Source organism: Paroedura picta, chromosome 4 (assembly GCF_049243985.1).
Source record: "Paroedura picta isolate Pp20150507F chromosome 4, Ppicta_v3.0, whole genome shotgun sequence".
Taxonomy (NCBI): Eukaryota; Metazoa; Chordata; class Lepidosauria; order Squamata; family Gekkonidae; genus Paroedura; species Paroedura picta.
The window spans coordinates 134,387,896-134,409,600 of record NC_135372.1 but is presented as its reverse complement, the minus strand read 5'-3'; the positions used below and the strand labels follow the sequence as shown (position 1 = coordinate 134,409,600).

At 46.0% G+C, this 21,705-nt stretch overlaps 1 long non-coding RNA gene across 1 annotated transcript; it reads left to right on the top strand.

The window, feature by feature from the left end:
* The first annotated feature begins 494 nt into the window (after positions 1 to 494).
* On the top strand, positions 495 to 20,463 carry LOC143836889 (uncharacterized). The gene is made up of 5 exons (XR_013230816.1): positions 495 to 904; positions 7,490 to 7,604; positions 10,845 to 10,931; positions 12,256 to 12,355; positions 20,219 to 20,463. It is a non-coding gene; the product is annotated as an uncharacterized LOC143836889 (long non-coding RNA).
* Positions 20,464 to 21,705: the final 1,242 nt, after the last annotated feature.

Sequence of the window (21,705 nt, the reverse complement as noted above, 5' to 3'; positions counted from 1 at the left end):
TGACAGCCCAAGCAGTTCCCCACCCCCACCCCCCACATTATTGGACAGCATGCTCTTATTGCAATACAGTCATTCTTTTCCCCTGGATGTTGCTGGGTAGACCTGGCAACCCAGCTGTGAATTATTGCTAGAGGACAAGAATAGTGCAATAGCCAATGATCATAGAACCATAGAATCATAGAGTTGGAAGGGGCCATACAGGCCATCTAGTCCAACCCCCTGCTCAATGCAGGATCATCCGTAAGCATTTCCCCTTCTCTTGAGAAATGTCAAAAAGAGTACAAGATGGTAGCAATTTGTTTCTGAATGTTGCTACGATGTCAACATGAAGTGTGGAAGCCAGCCAGATTGGATTGCCTTTCTCTTTATGATGCGCGAGAAGACATCAGGACTCAGAATCAATGATACATCCTATAAGCCATTTCCTCTAGGATGCCTCGGAAGCATCTCACTCTAGCAGCCTCTCCATTTTCTGGCCCTGCAGGGAGGAAATTATGTTTTGATGCCTCCCTAATTAAAAGGCCTTCCTCTCAAGGGCACTTCTCATGGATGTCGATTACCGGTGGAGTTAAAGGCGCCTCAAGGAGGTCTAATCAGGGGATCCATGCCTAGAGCGACCAACGTGGAGCCGCAGAGCTCTTTTTGAAAGGCAGCCATCCCAAACTTGTCCCGCAGTCTGTTGGGTTACAGGCTGTTCCGTCTTCAAATGTTCAGCTATGCATCGCCTTGGGGAGGGAAAACCCACAGCTGCGAATGAACAGGGAAGAATTTCCCGCTATCACCTTTGGAATCTTATTTATGAGATGAAAGGTGAGACATCTCGAGCTGGAACAAAGATATAATAAACCACGGTCGCCTTTGAACTGGTTGCCAGAGGATTAAGGGATCGGTGGAGGTTTTGGAGGTAATACTATTACATTTTTTTGTTTCTGGAAGCAGCAGCTTTTAATGAAGCTTAGACATGTAAAATGCAGTGCGTGGAGAGGGTTTGGAAGGGTATATTACCCTGCTGTCTCATAAAAGACATGTGTCAATAGGATAGGATGGCACATTTGGATAGGACCAAGGCCTATAGGGCAGTGGTCCCCAACCCCCGGTACGAAGACCAGTACCAGCCCGTAGATCAGTTGGTACCGGGCTGCAGCTCCTCCTCGTCCTCCTCCCCGGCTGCTGCCTCGGGGGCTGCCCTACCACTCTGGTCTCCAGTGGCCGCCATGGCTGGGGCTCCCCCTCGGCATGGCACTGCGCAGCAGCTGCTGGCAGCATCCCCCCAGTGGGCGGCGGGAAGTCAGGGGCACCAGTGGGAAAGCAAGTGGAGCAGGGGGCAGTCTTTTGCCGAGGGACGTCGCCGCCGCCTGGATCAGATCTATGGTCTGATAAGCTGGAGTTCAGTCCTATGATGGACACAACTTTTTCGTTATGGCTCCATGAAGGGAGGAGCTAGATACCTCCTGTAAAAAACGAAAATGGTGGATTCAGAGACGTTCCCAAGCCTATAAGGTACAAGGTCCCAAGAATATATCTATATTTTAGTGCCATTAAAAATTATCCAGAAAGGTTTCTTCTGCTCTACACTTGATGAACCTTTGGCTTTGGCCATCAGGATGTTCTAGATTAGACAGATTCCTTAGTCTTCTCTGGCAGGATTCTTCTAGACCAGTGGTCCCCAACCTTTTTATCACTGGGGACCAGTCAACGTTTGACAATTTTACTGAGACCCGGGGGGGGGGTTGTCTTTTGCCGAGGGACATTGCTGCCGCCTGAGCCCCTGCTCCACTTGCTTTCCTGCTGGCGCCCCTGACTTCCCACCGCCCACTGGGGGGTGCAGCCAGCAGCAGCTGCGCAGTGCCACGCCAAGGGGGAGCCCCAGCCATGGTGGCTGCTGAAGAGCACCAAAGGTGAGCTGGCGGCGGAGTGGCAGGGCAGCCCCCGAGGCAGCAGCCGGGGAGGAGGACGCGGCCCAGTATCGACTGATCTACGGACCGGTCCCAGTACACGGACCGGGGGTTGGGGACAGCTGTTCTAGCCAACATGGATGTCCTGTGTAGACTACATGGACCTTTGGTCTTGTCCAGCAAAGTTTTCTCATGTTCAAGACCTGATTCATATTCAGTCTAATTTTGCAGGGCTCTTCTAGACTAGAGGGAACTGTAGTCTGATAGGGCAAGGCTTATTCTTCCATCTGTGACTTACATGACCTTCAGACTGGTCCAACAGGGTCGGCTATTTACTCATTTACCACATCGTTCTCCATGACAGAGACCCAAAGTGGCTTTCATCACTCTCCTCTCCTCTGTGCTACCCTCACAACCACCCTTTGAGGTAGGGTAGGCTGAGAGTATGTGACTGATCCATGGCCGAGCATGGGGATCCAGCAGTCAGCAACTCACGGCAGAGCGGGGATTGGAACATGGTTTCCCAGATCCTAGTGTGTTACATGCTCTGTTAGACTGGCTCTAATTCTTATCTTCAACTATGGCAGATTTGGCTAAACTGTGGCTCTGAACTACAGTGATCATGAGACCCTGTCAGCACTGGCAGAGGCTCATGCCAATTGTAGTCCATGGACAGACACCCTGTGAGGGAGGGGAGGCTGAGAGAGCCCTGATATTACTGAAGAAGAACAGTTGGTTCTTATATGCCGCTTTTCTCTACCTGAAGGAGTCTCAAAGCGGCTTACAGTCGCCTTCCCTTTTCTCTCCCCACAACAGACACCCTGTGAGGGAGGTGAGGCTGAGAGAGCCCTGATATTACTGAAGAAGTGTTGGTTCTTATATGCCACTTTTCTCTACCCAAAGGAGTTTCAAAGACTGAGAGAGCCCTGATATTACTGCTTGGTCAGAACAGCTTTATCAGTGCTGTGGGAAGCCCAAGGTCACCCAATTGGTTGCATGTGGGGGAGCGCAGAATCAAATCCAGCTCACCAGATTAAAAGTCCGCACTCCTAACCACTACACCAAACTGGCTCTCTATGCACCAGTAACTGTGTCTGTGTCAATTTAGGGCAGAGTCTGCACTTGCTTTATTTATTCCATTGTCAATCCTGTTGAATTCAGATCGCTTTGAACTCGATTCTTCCTTCCCCCCCCCACCCTCCCCTTTGAAAAAGGAAAGACTTCTGCACGTGGTTAGTGAGGCTCAGAAGGTGGGGGGGAGCCAAGCCTCTTTCTTTCTTTTCTTGGAGGGGGAGAGGAGCCAGGCAGGGAGCCTCTTTCTTTTCTTGGAGGGGAGGGGGAGAGGATCGAAAAAGGCAGAGGAGGGAGGAAAAATCCAGGACCAACAGAAGTTGAGAGAAATTAGGAGCTTCTCCTTTAAGGCAAGCATGTCACATGGCCAGGTGTAGCCTATCAGAGGTTCTCTACCACAGAGCTTTCTTTCCCAAGCTGGATATTCAGGCTTAAAAGCAGTCTGAGATATCGCACAATAAAGGTAGGGTCACTCCGGATCAATCCTTCTTGCTGCAGAAGGAAAATTAAAATCACCCAAAATCCAAATGGAAATTGCATTCTGTATAGAGGGCAGGGACTGAATCGATCTGGGGTTGGAATAAAAGCTCTGTGCAATTTGCACCTAGGATGCTCTAGAGTTATGCAGTTCATTTGTTTTACCAAAATCGTTCTGAAATGGTTAAATTGCCCTTGATTCACCATTGGCTAACCCTTACTCTTAGCAGTCCTTGAACAGGAGGTGGAGAATAAATATTCTCTTCTGATTCAGAATATCTGTACTGCAGCCACCTCTGACCATTAATATCTGCCGCAATCCCAAAAGGCTGATTTTCATCTCCATTTGTTTTTCTTCCTTTTTTCAAGAACACGGTATAAATGACGAGGTCAGCTGCAGAATGGAAGAAGGAGCAGTAGATTCCCTGGGAATGGACTTATATAGCTCAATGGCTTTTGACAGAGCCCAAAAAGCACAGCAACTGAATGAGAATATGCTGTGAAAGATCAGGCAGATAAATGTAGCCGTAGTTAAATAAACTTCAGGAAAACTGCTGAGGCTGAAGTCAGCCAGCAAGAGAACTTTGAGATGCTGCCTGTCGGCCTGAGAATACAGTGTTCAGTGCCAGCAGGAAATTCAGCCAATTTCAAAAAATTTTCAAGATCAGAGGAGGTTATTTAAGGTTGGGGCTTCCGTCTCCTTATTAACACCCCCCATTTCCCTCCTGCACGAGACCACAGCAAATGGGCATCCGTTAGACCTTTTAAAAGGACTTTGGGAAACGTTCCAGACTCATTTGGGAAACAGGAGGAATTAATCATATTCTGGTTTTACCTTGTTATGCTGTTTCTACACAGCCACCTTTCAAGCAGAAGCCTGCAGCATTTCACCGCGCATTGAAATACAGTAAAATCAATGTTTGTTTTGAATGAGACGATAGGCACAAACACACATGAAGGGTTCGACAGATCCATGGAAGAGAGCTCCATCAATAGCGACTAGCCATACCCTTCCAAACCTATGCAACCCAGGGTGGGAGGTAACATCAGGGAAGGCTTCTATGCCCTGTTTCTTGGCCTTCTAGGCCAACTGGTTGACCACTCTATGAGACAGGATATTGGATTAGATGGCCTACTGGTCTGATCCAACTGGGCTCTTCTTAGAATGGTTGACTAGATCTCATACTGGTCAGATCCAACAGGCTTCTTCTTAGGTTCTTAGGATGCTGGATGTCATGCCTGCACCGGCTGCACCACTGACACTGGTACCATGGGATGCTGGTCCAGAGGCATCTCTCAACCCTCTCCTGGAGTCACCATGGTTCCCAGACTTGGCTCTGCTGGATGATGATCTGGGACAAGCCCCCCCCCCAGGACAATACCCCTACCCAAGTCCTGGAGACTTGTCAAAAGAATAGTATCACTGACATCAGATCATGACCCCTGTGAGCCCTGGGCATTCATCAGAGTGGCAGCGACAGCAAAGGCGATCTATCTTGACAGCTCTCAGAAGCTCACTGTCAAGGTAGAGGGTCTGGCTGCAGCTTCTTCCTCTGATGAGAATTAGCTCCAGGTGCAGGCCCTTTGGCTGAGGGCTGCTCCACCTGGTTCTGGCAATTTCAGAAGGTCCTTCATGGGAGCAATGCTTGCGTTACCCTGCCCGTCTTCACAGACGACACCTTTCCAGTTCGCAACAGCAAAGCTCTGTTCCTGTGATTCCCCATTCCAGACTCTTGGCTTGGCTTTCAACCACATTCCAGCTCTTCGACCCTTGGCTTGGCTACTATGCTTCTGAATCCGGTCTGTGTTTTGACTCTCCCCCTGGCTTTTGGCCCTGGCTCAGCTTGACTCTGCTCCCCTGCCCATTTGATGTGCACTCTGTATCCTTTGGCTCCCAACCTCCTGGACTGGACTCTGGATGCTTGCTAGCCCACTGTCCCAGCATGATCACCCAGCTAAGTAGGTGCAGCCTGGTGGGGCAGCACACTGAACTAGATAGCCCACCGGTCTGATCCAAATGGGGTTCTTCTTATGTTCCTAGGATGTTAGACTAGATGACCCACTGCTCTGATCCAACTGGGGAAATCTTATGTTCTTAAGTTGGTGGACTATCTGGCCCATTGGTCTGATGATCTCGTAGGGATCCAGTAGGGTTCTTCTAACATTCTTATGGCTGCTGGACTAGATGGCCCACTAGTCTGAACCAACAGACATCTTCTTATGTTCTACCATGAAACCATGGTAGAGTCTGCACTGGGTTTTTTTTCCTTTCCGAACCCAAATAAACTCCTCCCCTCTGCACTTTATTCGCTTTCCATTTTGATTTTGGGTGCACAGTAGTCTGTCACTGATTGCTCAGAGCATCAATTCAAAAACTGGAGGAAAACTGGGGTTCCCAGTTGCCATTCCCTCGCAAGTTTAATTTTTGCCCTCATTTTTGGGATAGTTTTCAAGGGACTGCTCTCCAAAAGCCCGCTCCTCCAAAGCGGAGACTTGCCTTTTGGAGTTTCTTCCACCACCACCCAGCCCATTCTCTCCTGGCTCTGACATTCCACCACCAGCCCTTCACACAGGCAGAAGAAATAGAAAAATAAACAAGCAGCCTTGTGCTACACTTGACCTTCCCCCTGCTTGCTCTGGCTGAGTCGGGAGACAAAAGGCAGGAAATAAAGTACTCTCTAGCCTTGTGATTCTTCAATGCTGTCTGGAGCTTCATGAGACCACTGATCCCTGTCCCAATCAAGTGGGAAGGAGATAGGAGACCGGGAACAAAATACAATGGAGAACACATGGACTTAGTGGGACCTGTTTCGGGTTGGGAAAAATGGTTGCAGGTCTGTTGTGTAAATTGAATCATTTTATATGCCACATTAATACTTGTACTGTGTTTCAGATTTTTACTTGATTTTAATTTGCACAAGCCTAATCTTATTGCATGGCTTTTTGGAGGTCAAACCCTATAGATTTATGGGTAATCCACCTTGAGTAAGTGAGAAAGGTGTGCAATAAACAAAGGGTCAGAAATGTCTGCATCATCATCCGTAAGGAATGAGTGCTCTCCAACCTGATTCTCCCAACCTCCAGGCGGCTTCCCCTCAGAAGCTAGTTCAAAAGCTGCCCCGTGACCTTTTTGACATTAGCTGTTGGGTTCAATTAACATCAAAAAGGTTGTAGAGGAACAGGTTCATGAGAGGAGGAGGGAATGGGGCTGGGTAAGCAATGTTGTTTATAGGTGGAGAACAAGGTGGTATAAGGAACACAGGACGTGGGCTGGTCATTTCAAATAGTTCAGAGAAGGTCTGCTGTCCAGCTAGCCTAGCCTAATCTTGTCAGATTTTGGAAGCTAAGCAGGTTCAACCCCAGGTTAGCATTTGGAAGGGAGACTACCAAGAAATTCCAGGGTTGTGACATGTAGGCAGGGAATAGCCACCTCTGAATGTTGCCTGCATTGGAAACTCCACAGGGTCACCTCAGTCAACTGTGATTTGAGGGCAACCCCCTTCCCAGAAAATAAGAGTTGTTTTTATCCCCCACTTCTCAGTGCTCAAAGGAGTCTCAAAAGTTGCTTACATTCGCCTTCCCTTTCCTCTCCCCACAAAAGACACCCTGTGAGGGAGGTGAGGCCGAGAAGAAGAAGAAGAAGAAGAAGAAGAAGAAGAAGAAGAAGAAGAAGAAGAAGAGTTGGTTCTTATATGCTGCTTCTTTCTACCTGAAGGAGTCTCAAAGTGGCTTATAATCGCCTTCTCTTTCGTCTCCCCACAACAGACACCCTGTGAGAGAGGTGAGCCTGAGATAGCTCTGAGATTCCTGCTGGGTCAGAACAGCTTTATCAGTGCTGTGGCTAGCCCAAGGTCACCCAGCTGGTTATGCAAGGACTATAACATGCTATATTTATGTGATTATACAAGGTGATGATATAGGGATTTATAACCTTATAAACTCAGCTTGTAATTCCAGCAAGACTCTTAGAACTGCTAGACCACTTGGTACTTTCACGATGCTGTTTACTAATTCACTGTTAATTTATTCTCACCTTACATGTGTAGTCTGGTGATTTCCATTACACAGTCTGAGGAAGTGTGCCTGCACACGAAAGCTCACAGCTAGAACAAAGCTTTATTGGTCTTCTTCATGGTGCCACTGGAATCAAGCAAGGAGAATGTAAGTCGTCTTTAGGTTTCTGGAAAGATCGCATTTCCAGCCGAAGCATCCCATGTGATACAGTCCTTCGGTGCAACTTCCAGCAGATCTATGGGGCAGACATATCTCCTGGAAAAGCCTCCCTGCATTCATGGAGGGAACTTAAAACAGACCCAGATGTCTGAAAGATAGCCAAAAACCAAAATAAGCATGATCAGTTCTCCCCCACCCCCATCACTTGCAACAATAGGAAACAGAAACCCTCATTTTTAATTGTGTCATTTATAAGATTTCTTAATCTTTTCAAGTTCTCTCTTCTTCTAATCTCAAGGCTCCCGCTGTTCCTACCCAGTCCGCGAGGGAGGCAGTAATTTTAAAAAGGCCACCGATGTTCCCTTACTTCGCGATTGATTTCGATTTGGGCAGTAATAAGATTGATTTATAATCCAAGGCAAACCACATCAAGCTACTCCGGAGGTTGGCAGTATCTTTGAAAGTCTCCCAGTTTCTAAACTGGAAGAGCGGGGAGACGCAGGGGAGGATGAAGCCGGAGTGCAAGACTTCTGACGGAGAAGGGAATAAATTACGAAAATGGAGGAGAGGAGAATGCAAACATTCTGATGGCAACATGTATTTAATTTTGGGAATCATGAGCCACCCTGAGCCAGAAGGGAAAGAGGGGGCATAAATATTTAAATAGACGAACAAATCTTGACTTCAGATTTAAGACTATAAAAGGCACTTGAAATATTAAAGATTATGACAACTGAAACCTTGCCACCCTCTTGAACCTTCACAGAATCAGCCTCTCCGTCAGATGGCTATGCAGCCTCTGTTTAAAAATTTCCAAAGATGGAGAACCCGCCACCTCCCGAGGAAGCCTGTTCCACTGAGAAACCGCTCTGTCAGGAACTTCTTCATGTTTAGATGGAATTTCTTTTGAATTAATTTCATCCCACGGGTTCTGGTCCGTCCCTCCGGGGCAGCCTTTTAAATATTTGAAGATGGCTATCAGATCCTCTCTCAGTCATCTCCTCTCTAGGCTAAACAGACCAAGCTCCCCCAGCCTTTCCCCATATGTCTTGGTCTCCCAACCCCTCGCCATCTTTGTCGCCCTCCTCTGGACACGCTCCAGTTTGTCTACATCCTTCTTCAACTGGGGTGCCCAAAACTGAACACAGGACTCCAAGTGAGGCCGAACCAGAGCAGTGTAAAGCAGTACCCCAGAAACACATTATGCCCTTTCAGGTGCCAGGCAGAAGTCTTTCACATTGCCTATTCTTGGGACATTTCCTCGGGAGATGCTGGGGACTGCATGCCAAGCAAGTTAATTTAATTTTATTTTTTTTCATTCATTTTTTTTATTTATTCTCATATTTGTACACCACCCTTCCCTAATATACAGCTCCAGGCAGATTGTATCGGAGGTACACCATCAACACAAAAATCAAGACACTGCATGATTAAACATTTAAATCCGGCTGTTGGTAGCAAGATTTCCATCAAGGGCCTCCACATGGAAGAGTTCTATGCCTGGAGAAGACGAGGTTGAGGGCAGGCATAAATACTGTCTTTAAGTATTTGAAGTTCCTGTTGACGACAGAAGATAGGACCTGCAGTAACGGGTCTAAACTATGTGTAGAACAATATTGACTAGAAATAAGGGGGGAAATTTCACCGTCTGAGTAGTTCAGCAGTGGAATCGGCTGCCTAAGGAGGTGGGGAGCTCCCCCTCACTGGGGGTATTCAAGCAGTGGCTGGACAGATCCTTCTACTGGATGCTTGAGGCTGATCCTGCATTGAGCAGAGAGTTGGACTGGATGGCCCCTTCCCACTCTAGGGTTCTATGAGTCTAGTTCAGCAGTGGGATGGGCTGCCTAAGGAGGTGGGGAGCTCCCCCTCACTGGCCGTCTTCAAGCAGTGGCTGGACAGATCCTTCTCCTGGATGCTTGAGGCTGATCCTGCATTGAGCAGGGGGTTGGATTAGATGGTCTGTATGGTCCCTTCCGACTCTGTGGTTTTTGAATCTATGCAAAAACTGGAGAAAAGAAAAAGCCGGGAATGCAGGCTTGAAAATGCAGGCTTCAGAAAGGCTTACAGCTGGCTGTTTTTCAAGATGCTTTGTCCGTTCCAGTTTCCACTTGTAGCATTATTTTGTTTTTTCAATGGTGGACGCCAGCTAAGCATTTGGGGGATGATTCATGCCGGATGGATGAAAAGTATGGCTCCTTGGGAAGGGCTGTCCGACTTCTCCAGGATCCAACCCCTTAATCCCAGCAAGCTGGAGTTACCCACAGGGAGAGGGGAAGGAACACAAGCAAGCAGAAACTAATCCATTCCATCCACCACCGCCCCCCCTTCCTCCTCCCCACCCCCAATGTCAGCAAAGGCTACGGTCTGCAAGCAGCTGTTTAGGGGGCCAAGGAAAGCCATGTATGTAGTTTATATTTCAAGGATTAGAAGCTCCAGGAATGCAGTCCATCACCCCAACTGCTCCTTCTCTCCCAGCTCCCATTCTTTCAGTCCATTAGGAAAAAAGTTGTCAATAGTTTAGCCATGCCCTCCGACGTGTTACAGATGACAAGAGTGACACACTTGCATGTTCGTAACACTCCTGTTGTTGCACCAGGGGTCACAGCCAGAGCCCTCCCACGATGGCCCACTATACTCTGGATGTTGCACACTGCATTGGTTTACTCTTGAACAGGCCAGCCTGCACCGATTTAAAAGGAAAAAGCAGTGGATGTCGATTAGCAGATGTGCCGATCTTCTGCCACTGTTGTTCTGTTTTTGTTTCTATTTTATATATAGGTCCCTCCCCCTTCTTTAAAATTAATTACTGCATTTGGGGTTTCTTTTTCCTCCTCCTTGTTCTTTTGGGTTTTTGTTTTAGGGTTTTCCCCCCCAGTTTTTTATTTTAGACATAGGAAAGAAAAAATGACAGCGTCATCAGGAATACTGTGTAGAAAAAAATACAAAAAACCAAACAACAACCACGAAACAAACATAATATGATTAACTAAATGGACAAAGTAGCATATTTACACAATTAACTCCCAAACATTGCTATTTAAAGTTTTTTTTTGTATTCCATTACATTTTTCCAAACTAAATCAAATTCATTCCTTTGACAGACTCCTTGAATGATTCTTATATTGTAAGTTATTTTTTTTCTAGTATCGTAAGTTGCTTTAGTTTATTCCACCACTTATCTATCACCAGATTTTTAGCATTTTTCCAATTGTTTGTTTTGTTTTTAAGAAAGAAAAGAACAAGTTTCTGCTGAACCTCGGTAGTTGCTGCCAGCATGCGAAATTGCACATCACACCTGACCTGGAGTCTTAGTGTGTAAGTGTGTGGATGTACAAGCATGCATATTAGAGACAAATTACATCAATGTGCATCTTGGGGATTTGTTTGTTTGTTTATTTACAGTCATTAACCAGCATCAGAACATAGGTAAAGCCACAGTCATTTCTAACAGCCAAGTCATTTAACTTTGACCAAGGATTTCCGTGCTTTACTGGCAACAGAACAGAACTTTGCCACTGTATAAGAAACATAACCATCTTTCTCTGCAGCAAGAGGTTAACTAACAGATCACCAATATATCGCAGTAACCAAGGTGAAAATAGACTACTTCTGATATCCCAGTAAAAATCACTATGCAATAGAAGAAGAAGAAGAGTTGGGTTCTTATATGCCACTTTTCCCTGCCCGAAGGAGGCTCAAAGCAGCTTACAGTCGCCTTCTCTTTCCTCTCCCCACAACAGACACCCTGTGAGGTGGGTGAGGCTGAGACAGCCCTGATATCACTGCTCGGTCAGAATAGTTTTATCAGTGCTGTGGCGAGCCCAAGGTCACCCAGCTGGCTGCATGTGGGGGAGAGCAGAATCGAACCTGGCAAGCCAGATTAGAAGTCTGGACTCCTAACCACTACACCAAACTGGCACATAGAATATGAGCAATCGATTCAATTGCACCAGAACTGTGCAAAGTCTAACAAAATTTGTGGCTGGGGAGGAGCTTTCATGAGTCACTGCTTACTTCTTCAGATATCTTCAGAGGGTCTCTGCCTATAAACCTGAAGCTTCCTTCCCTTTTACTGCGTACCAAAGAGGGGTTTTCACAGCCATAGAGCAGTAAAGAGACGTCCATGAAACATTGAACCTGAAGGACTATTTATATGATAAAAACCACCGAGGAAGAAAACAACTTAGAAAATGGGCTATTGAAAAAGAAAGTTTTTTTGTGTTTATCCGGAATCCATTTCGGTTTATGTTTGCACATCATAGATATCAAGGTAATATTTACAAAATAAATTGGAATAATTATAACCCAAAAGATTACAATTTTGTGCCAGCCAATTGGTTGAATTTTTCTAGTTTAGATCCTTCCATTTTACGGCAGAAATTCAAGGAAGATTTTTATCTTTGACTTCTTCCGAGAAATGCCTCCCAATGTGTCAACATCTCCATAATTTTAAAAAGAAGTATGTAAACTGTGAAGCAAGATCTCTTTTGGAACAATAACATTTGCCGTTTACAATACGTTGCTGTTTCCTAGCATCCAACCCAAAATAACTGCTAAAATCAGAGTGATTTTGATCAGAAATAAACAATGCTTTTTTTTTCCTTTTGGTTATTTAGAAATTTGTATGCCTCCTCTCTAGGGAATCTGCCCAAGATGACTTAACAAAACAAAATATCAGCAGGGCTGCCAACTCTGGATTGGGGGATTCCGGGAGATTTCGGAGTGAAATCTGAGAAGAGGTACGGGGGACCTCCACAGGAGCTATTTTCTCTGTAATCTGTGGTACAGTGGTAATGTGGGGAGATCTCCATGGGAATTGTAGTCCATGGATATCTGGAGAGCCACAGTTTGGTCACCCCTGCCCTAGAGCAAGTGACTGCTTTGGAAGGAGATGGGATGTTATGGCCTTGAACCCCACCAAGGTTTCTGTCCTCCTCAGACCCCAATCTCAAATCTCCAGATCCAGGAATTCTGTCCTTCCCCTCCCCCATCGGCAACTGCCCTTCTTAATACTCTTTGGTCCCTTCTACTCTTACAGTACTCAAGTAAGCTATGCCTTCTTCAAAATCTTTATCCCAAATCTAAATCTATTGATTTACTGCTAAACGGGGGGGGGGGGATTAGGGAGGATGTTTGAGACCACCCTCCATATGGGTGTTATTAGACCTTCGGGCTGACTTTGGACTCTAATTCAATCTCAGGTCTGTTGTTAACTCTTGTATTTCTGGGCCTATTCACTGTTGTTCACAGATCTTGATTATTGCCTTGATCCAGTCTTGACGATTATCTCTTAAGCGCCTTCACTCTAGCCAGCCCTTCCGGGCAATTAACACCCTTCCCCTCTAGTTATATGTAATGGCTGAGGCTATTCTACGTCACTGTCTCTGGTGAAGTTAGGGATGCCAACCTCCAGGTGGGACCTGGTGATCCCCTAGAATTGCAGCCCATCTCGAGACTATAGAGATCAGTTCCCTTGGAGAAAATGGCTGCTTTGGAAGGTGGAATTTATAGCATTGCACGCCACTGAGATCCCTGTCTTCCCCAGACTCCATCTCCAAATCCCCAGGAGTTTCCCAACCTGAATCTGGCAGCCCTACCATCCCATCCTCTGCCGGCAGCCATGGGGAACTGGCAACCCCAGATAAAATGTGCATGCACACAATAGTTTCTGATGGGTCTCATTGGATTCAAACTTTGTTCTGCTGTTTCAGACCAACACGGCTTCCTACCTGAATCTGTCGACATCAACGTTATTGGCTGTTTGGTTTTGGAAATCTGATTTTATAAATCTGATGTTATGCATTAGACCCAAGCCAGCTCCCCTGAGTTCAATGGTCTTCCTTCCTAGTCAATGACAAAAACAAATAAAATTACAGTGGATAGAATTTCAGAGGTGTCCTTTTGGGAAAAAAAAAACGTCCCACTGTGTGCAAGTCACATCTCTGGGCCCGAGAGCACATGTTGTCATTGAAGCGGGAGTTATGTCAGCAAAGGTGTCCGCTAAGGCAAACAATTGGGGCCAGTTGGGCTGTTAACCTCTGAGGCGGGAGGTCAAAATCACATTCGACTGGCTCCTCGGCCATAAATCCATCCCCAAGAATGGCTTTGTAGTGAGCTGTGTCAGAGGTGGACCTCCACCCACCTCCCCTGTTCTCCTGGATGGCATGCCAAAAGGAATGGTCTATTGGGGAGGGGGTGGAACCAAAGCTCACTTGATTGGGAGGGGATACAGCTGCTCCCCCCCCCTTCCCTCTGTAGCCAAAGGGCCTCTGGAAGCCAGATGGCATCCTTCAGGAGCGCTTTGATGCAAGCAGATGAGAGTTTCGTTTTTTACTTGATTACAGCTTCAATTTTCTGGCAAAGGTTCCAATTTCAATTGCTTGGGAGAGAGAATATTTAATCCATCTATTTTGTTCCTCTTACCCCCATGCGTTCAACAAGCTGCGTGCTTGGCACACTGCAGAGCCAAATTCCATTGCCATATTTCTTCCGTGTAAGGATTACTCCAAGAGAGTTCACGAGGGGGCCTTGCCTGTTCTTGCCAGTTTTGCAACAGGGGGAAGTGCACGCTTGGTTATCGAGACACCAGCAATGCAGATCGCTGGGATCTCATCAGTGCCCCCTTTGACCCCAAGGGCAGGGGTGATCCCCTGGGCTTCCTGCTGTCAACTTCCAGAGGCCTTCTGTCCACTCATTTTCTAATCCCCTTGCTACTTCCAACTGGGGCTTGTAATTTTTAGTCACTTGTAGTTGCAGCGGATGTACACTCTTACACAGGGGTAGTCAAACTGCGGCCCTCCAGATGTCCATTCGCTGGCAGGGGCTCCAGGGAATTGTAGTCCATGGACATCTGGAGGGCCGCAGTTTGACTACCCCTGCTCTTACACAACTGATGATGACGTCTGACTCATGAGATGATGGCATCTGAGTCACTCCACAATCAATTGTGTTAGTCTTTATGGCAGGCTTTCTCAACCAGGATTTTATGAAACCCTGCATGTTCTTGATGGCCCTGGGTTTCCTGAATGGGTGGGAGTTAATTAATTTTATATCTTTTTTCAATGTGTTAAACATTTATTGGGTGATATGACCATATATGGTCATGACAACCTACCCACCCCTCTCCCAAATGGCCAATGATGAGCCTGGAGGGGGTGGGGAGGGGAAGGGCCTTGGGTGAACGTTTACACAACTATGCTTCCCAACCATATTCTGCACAATTGCAGGTTTCTCAAAGCCTGAAGAATGTTTCAGGGGTTTCTCAATGGTAAAAAGGTGAGAAAGGCTGCTTTAAGGTAACAAACCACAAAAGAGGGGAAACCAACTCAACCCCAAATCTTCCAATCTGTGTCAAAAGGGTCAAGCTACAACTAGCAAAAAATTAAAATTACATATTATAGAGTGTGCATGTATAAAATTAAAAACATTTGAGGTCAGGATGTACAATGATTTTACTTGCTGTGTGGTAAAATAATTCTTAATTCCAATGACATTCTAATTCTTATAACGAGTTAAATATTTAATAAAACATCAGTTATAATATTGTCAATGTCGACTCAACGGAGCAGGAAGTCTCCAATTAAACCAGTCAGGACACAGGAGGAAATTATTTGGAAATACCAGAAAGTTCTTAATCTAAATATGCTAACTACTAACTCCAGTGCCTGTGTAGTCTTCTGTTGTTAAATCATGCACATCCCAGATATTGCATATTCCAATGTCCTACTGTCCTCATAATTTCAAGTCAAGAGTATCTGAGAAGCCAGTATTTACTGTGGGTTTGCTGTTGATTTTGAGAGGCATTTGGAGATTCATCCTGAGCATCCAGTATGTGAGTGATTCAGTTGTTAGAGCGTTGCCCAGTTTACACCCAAGCCATCAGGTTTAAAAGATTTGTTGATCCTGTTCCTTTTTACGTTTTATCTTCAACGCTTTGAACAACGCTTCTGTCCAACTGGGGCCCTGCTTTTTCTCCTGGACCGACAAGCTGTGATATTGTGCCTTCCGTTGTACAAGTAAGGAGCCAGACCCTGCACGTACTTAACTGTTTTCTTCATAAGACAAAGGAAGAAGTAAAGGGAAACTTGTTCCGCATTTTTAGGCATTAGGACTCTGACCCCATTGGGTGCCAAAAGCCACATCTCTGTCTATCTTGCAATCAGAATTTTTATCTGCAAAGGCTGCATAAATAGCTTCATCTTTCAAATGCTAACCAGGTTGACCTGTCTTTAACCCACAGGGGTGATAAATGACACCAGCGGGTGCTGGATTCAGGCTCGTTCCTGCTTAGCAATATCCGCTGGGTTTTGACACCGGAGGAAACAAAAGACGTAAAGTGCTTTTATCTCATGGGTGAGCTTTTGTATCTATGCTGGCTGGGCTCACGTTCATGCGCTTGGGGGGCAGCTCATCTCAGTGATTCTGGGACTCCTTCAGGTAGTGAAAAGTGGGGTACCAAAAAAACAGCTATTGATAATAATAATAATAATAATAATAATAATAATAATAATAATTTAATTTATTATTATTAATAATTTATTTATATATAAATTATTTTATATATGAATAATTTTTATTAAAATTATTATTATTATTAATTTATTATTATTGTTTATTTTATGGCAGTTCCATACAGAAAGCAACTAATAATATAAAATACGTAGCTAAGAAGGTACAGTGGTTACACGGCCGAATTGGACAACCCCCCGACATACTTATAGTCACCCTGATGCCATACCTAATTAACGTCCCAAACTCCAAATGCAGGAGATCTTTTCCCCTCCTTTGCTATAATGCCCAACCCTCCACCTATTTGGGAGGGAAATTGCATGGACTCCCAGTCATGGAACGACATTGCCTCTGCAACAAGGGCCAAATTGAGACCCCCTGAGCATGTCTTATCTGAGTGCCAATTACATAATCACATACGTGCAGGCGTATTAATATCAACAGATTGCCCCTGTGGCCTTAGAAATTAAGGCCTGCAACTGTTACTACTGGATTAGAACCCTGATCTAACAAATAAATAAGCCAGATTTGCTTGGCCAGCCTCTACAGTTAGAAAGAACTGGGTTGTTAATATATAATCACTACTGGTAGGTTAATGTTGGTAGTTTATGTTTATTTTTATATTCAGGTTACTAGCTCTCCACGGTGAGTCCTTTTGTCGTGCATTTTGTCCATATATTTTGATTGCTATTATAGTCATCATGTTTTACCTGTTACTCGTATTTTTTATTTTATTGGTTCTTGTTGGCGGCAGAGGACGGGGCCCGCAGTAACAGGTTTGAACTCCATGTAAGATGGTATCGGCTAGCTATAGGGGGGGATTCACAGTCGGAGGAGTTCAGGAGTGGAACAGGCTGCCTAAGGAAGTGGTGAGCTCCCCCTCACTAGCGGTCTGATGTGCTAATCCCGCTTTCAGTGTCTTCTTCAGTGACACTTCTTCAGTGAAAAGCAGAGTTCTTGCCTAGGAGTTACTGGCTCATATTCATGGTGAAATGTGATAACTGTGATATTTTGTTCAGATATTGACTGGCAATCACCGAAGAGGACACTGAAAGTGGGATAAGCACACCTGGGACAACCGTTCTGGTAGCCCCTATCTGGAATTTATGGATCCTGATAAGTTGACCATTAGAAATATATTCATTTAATAAGAAAAAAGACTTTATTACATTTCTGCCATTTTGATTTTGGACTTCTTATTGTTCTTGAGAAAGCCATGCTTTTACCAGTTGATGACTGCCAAGCACACGGAGAACGAGCCCCACCACAAAGTTGCCTGTTGGATTCCACATGCCCTTGGTTGACAAAAGGAGAGCAATCATGCCCATTCTTGCCCTCTCTGCAGTCCCTGCCCACATCTTTTTAAATTCATACCCCATGATTAAGGTAAAGGTATCCCCTGTGCAATCACCGGGTCATGTCTGACCCTTGGGGTGACGCCCTCTAGCGTCTTCATGGCAGACTCAATACGGGGTGGTTTGCCAGTGCCTTCCCCAGTCATTACCGTTTACCCCCCAGCAAGCAAGCTGGGTACTCATTTTACCGACCTCGGAAAGATGGAAGGCTGAGTCAACCTTGAGCCGGCAGCTGGTCCTGAACTCCCAGCCTCATGGGCAATGCTTTCAGACTGCATGTCTGCTGCCTTACCACTCTGCGCCACAAGAGGCTCAACCCATAATTGAATATAGACAAATAGCCTTTCCTCTCAGTCCATCTTAATCAGTTAAACCTAATTTAAGCATCAGATTCATATTGGAACTTAATCTGACAATGGAGGAGCAAAACTCTTGAGTGACCAAATCAAGCTCAAGTTTCTGACTCTCACGTTCAACGCCCTTAACTGTCTGGGGCCCTTGTATCTTCAGGACCAGCTTTCCGCCTATAACTCCCAAAGAGCATTAAGATCTAGCAGCCAAAATCTGCTCAGGGTCCCCATCCCGAAAAAGACAAAACTACCTGAAGACCCCCCAGGATCTCAAAACAAAATGGGGGGCTTGTATAAATGTGCTCTTCCACTAGGCCTGAGGCCAGAAGAATAACATCTGGACCTCCCTGCCCAAAATCCACCTGCAGTTAGACAACCCCACTGATTCCCCACTCCTCCTCTACATGCGGCCAGTTGGGTGACCTTGGACCAGTTACAGTTCTCTCAGAGTTCTCTCAGCTTCACCTGCCTCACAGGGTGTCTATGGTGGGGAGAGGAAGGGCATTTTAAGCCACTTCAGGTGATGAAAAGTGGGGTATAAAAACCAACCCTTCTTCTAAAACATAGTTAATTTCTCCATTCCCTCACTCCAAAGTCCTGCTTCTTGAGTAGGTCTGTCAGAGGGGTGAATCTTCCTTTTTCTCCATCAGAGCCTGCCTCCGTCTCAGCACAGATGTCCTTTGTGTGAGGGGGGCAAAGGCTACTCCCGCCCAGCGTTGCAATAACCCAGCCTTAAAATCCTTGACCGTTGACATTCTTCACACATTTTCCAGGAGAGTGTTTCAACATCTAGGCGATTGTAGTTTCCCGAGCCCCGGGGGTTGTTGACTTTGTAACATACCTCAGCTTTTAACCGCATGCTCGTTCCACAATAGCCCCCTCGGGGACTACTTCAGCTGTGTCCCCCAAGTTCAGCAGCCAGATGTGAATCTGTGCTTGATGTAGCTCTGCCTTAGAGTCCCCTTGCATTCAATCTGTGGGATCTCCTTCTTAGGTGTAGAATTGAAATCTTTTGTAATCTTTTCTCCTGCCAGGGTTTCCATTCCAATTTAGTAACATAAACCTTGAGGATAAAGTAGTCTTAAAGGTGCCATCGGAGGCAGAACTTGTTCTAAAGCTTGGGGGAAACTGCTTAAGTGGCCAGACCTGTTTCAAGGCCTGGAGTCCTGTGTGCAGTTCTGGAGGTCTCACTTCAAAAAAAGATGGGGACAAAATTGAGAGGGGGCAGAGGAGAGTGAAGAGGATGATCCAGGGCCTGGGGACCAAGCTCTGTGAGGAAAGGCTGAGGGACTTGGGAATAATCAACCTGGAGAAGGAGAGTTTGAGAGGGGACATGATTGCTCTCTTGAAGGTCGTGATTTGTAGAAAACAGTTCCTGTTGGCATGTAGAATGGTACCAGCTGGATATTCGGGCCAGGGGACTTCACAACCAAAGTACTTGAGCAGTGGAATCAGCTGGCTAAGGGGGTAGTGAGTTCTCCCTCATTGGCTGTCTTCAAACAGCAGCTGGATCCTTATCATGGATGTTTCAGGTTGAACCTGCATTAAACAGAGGGTTGGAGTAGATGGTCTGTATGGCCCCTTCCAACTCTATGATTCTATGATTCTAAAAATGGCTTTCTGAGCTGATTTAAGTCCCAGTAAAGAAAATAAAGGCATGCACAAGAAGAAACAACCCATCCCCATTCCCCAGTGCTATGCCCTTGATCTATACTGACAATTGGTTGTCAAAATGACATTTTATGTTGGACAGAGCTCCAACAACACATGTAATTCAGCCTTGTGTGTTAAGTGCCGTCAAGTTGCTTCTGACTTCTGGTGACCCAATGAATTAGTGGCCTCCCAAAGATCCTATCATTAACAGTCCTGCTCCAGTCTTGCAAACTGAAGGCCGTGACCTAATTGAGTGAGTCAGTCCACCTCCTGCTGGGTCTCCTTTCCTGCTAGCTTCAACTTTTCCTGATTGTCTTTTCCAGGGACTCTTGTCTTCTCAGAATGTGACCAAAGTACAAAAGCCTCAGTTGAATCATTTCCCCTCCCCCCCCCAACTTTTTGTCTTTCCAAGGTATCCATAAAACTCTAATCCATCATATTTCAGATGAATCAACTTGCTTCCTGTTCGCTTCCTGCATTGCTGAGCTTTCCCAGTCATACATAATAATCGGGAACACTGCACTATGAGCAATCTTTATCTTGATCACCGCACCAACAGAGGGCCTGTTTGGCCCCTTGCAACTCTATGACTTTTTCCAGCCCGATTGTCTTTTCCAGGGGACCCGCCTTCTTTCAATGTGACCAAAAGATAACAGGGGATAGGGGAGGACAACCCCATTTAAGCCTCTTTAAAATTACCACACAACCCTGACTTCTCCCCTCCTTGTCTTTTCAGTGCCCTGATGGGGAGAGATTTTTATGAGAAGAAAGGACGTTTTTAAAGAAAGCTCAGCGGGACTCCAAGATAACATAAACAGAGAGGTTCAATATGCTTTGTTTAACTTGTCTGATCTATGGTAAGCCACTTAATCCTAGGAGATTTCGCTTGACTACCAACCTTTCCATCACTCCACGGAAAATCTAAGTAGCAGCAGAAAAATGATCCTATGGTCTGATTTCCATGTTGAAAATTTTTGCTTCTGAGCTGCCCTAGCAGATTCCGATGTCTGGATACGAAAAGGCTGGAGTTCACACAGGCTGCATATTTGTTCACAAACACTTTATTCATTATGTCCAGACAGGGGAACACGGATCTTTGTCCATCTGTAAAATGCAAATTCCAGGTTCACACAGTCCTAGTTTGCAGCAAGGTCACAGAAGAGAGGGAGGGAGGGAGAGGGGGGAGGAGGGAGAGAGAGAGGGAGAAAGGGGGAGGGAGGGAGGGAGGGAGGGAGGGAGAGAGGGAGAGGGGAGAGGGAGGGAGGGAGGGGGGAAGGAGAGAGGGAGGGAGGGGAGGGAGGGAGGGGGAAGGAGAGAGGGAGGGAGGGAGGGGAGGGAGGAGAGGGAGGGAAGGTGTTTATTTATATTGATCATTTTATTTGCCATCTTTTTCTAATAACGTCCAGCATGGAGTTGAAATTTTTGGCTACTGCCAAACTCTACTTCAACAGAGATGGCCCTCCTCAAAACAGTACAAAACAGTGTGCAATCTTCCAAGTTTTCTAGAATCCTTCATTGGGATAGATGCTGAGAAACTGGGGAGAGGGCGGTCTTTCAGCTCACGGACTAAATCCTCTTCTCTGCATCCAGTTTCGAAGAAGAGCTGCCCAGTGGAACTCCTATCAAGCTGCACCTTTGGCCTTCTGGGAAGGCGAAACAACGGCGACCTCCACGCCGACACAGAACAAAACGTTTTTCCTTCCATTTCACCTTCATTTCCATTCCCCCCCCCCCCCGTTTTCTTAATGCGCTCTAGGGGAGAAGAGCGATCACCCAAAATATGGCCGTGCAATGGACCAACTCCGCAAGATGTAACTGCGGCACGAGAATCTCATGTTAGCTTAATGTGTGATTTCGTTTACTGCGGCTGCATTTAACAAAGTCCCCGGTTGAGAACAAGCAGGCTTCCGCAGCCCCTCTTCTTTTAAAGGATTTCAGATGTCTGCAACCCACCCAGACGCAAGACGACAAATGAAATCGGTCTGTTTGTGTGGTGCTATAACAGGGAGTGTAGGGGTTGGAGGGCCAGAACGGACCCAAGTTCGTATCTTCCACTCATGGAAGCTTGCTGAGTGACCTTAGGCCAGCCACGCGCCCTCAGCCTAACCTTCTGTACAGTTTTGATGTGCAGATAATGCAGATAAAATCGGAGGGGAGGGGAATGATGCAAGTGGTTTTGGGTCCCCACTAGGGGATCTTCATCACTAAATAAATGGGGATCTT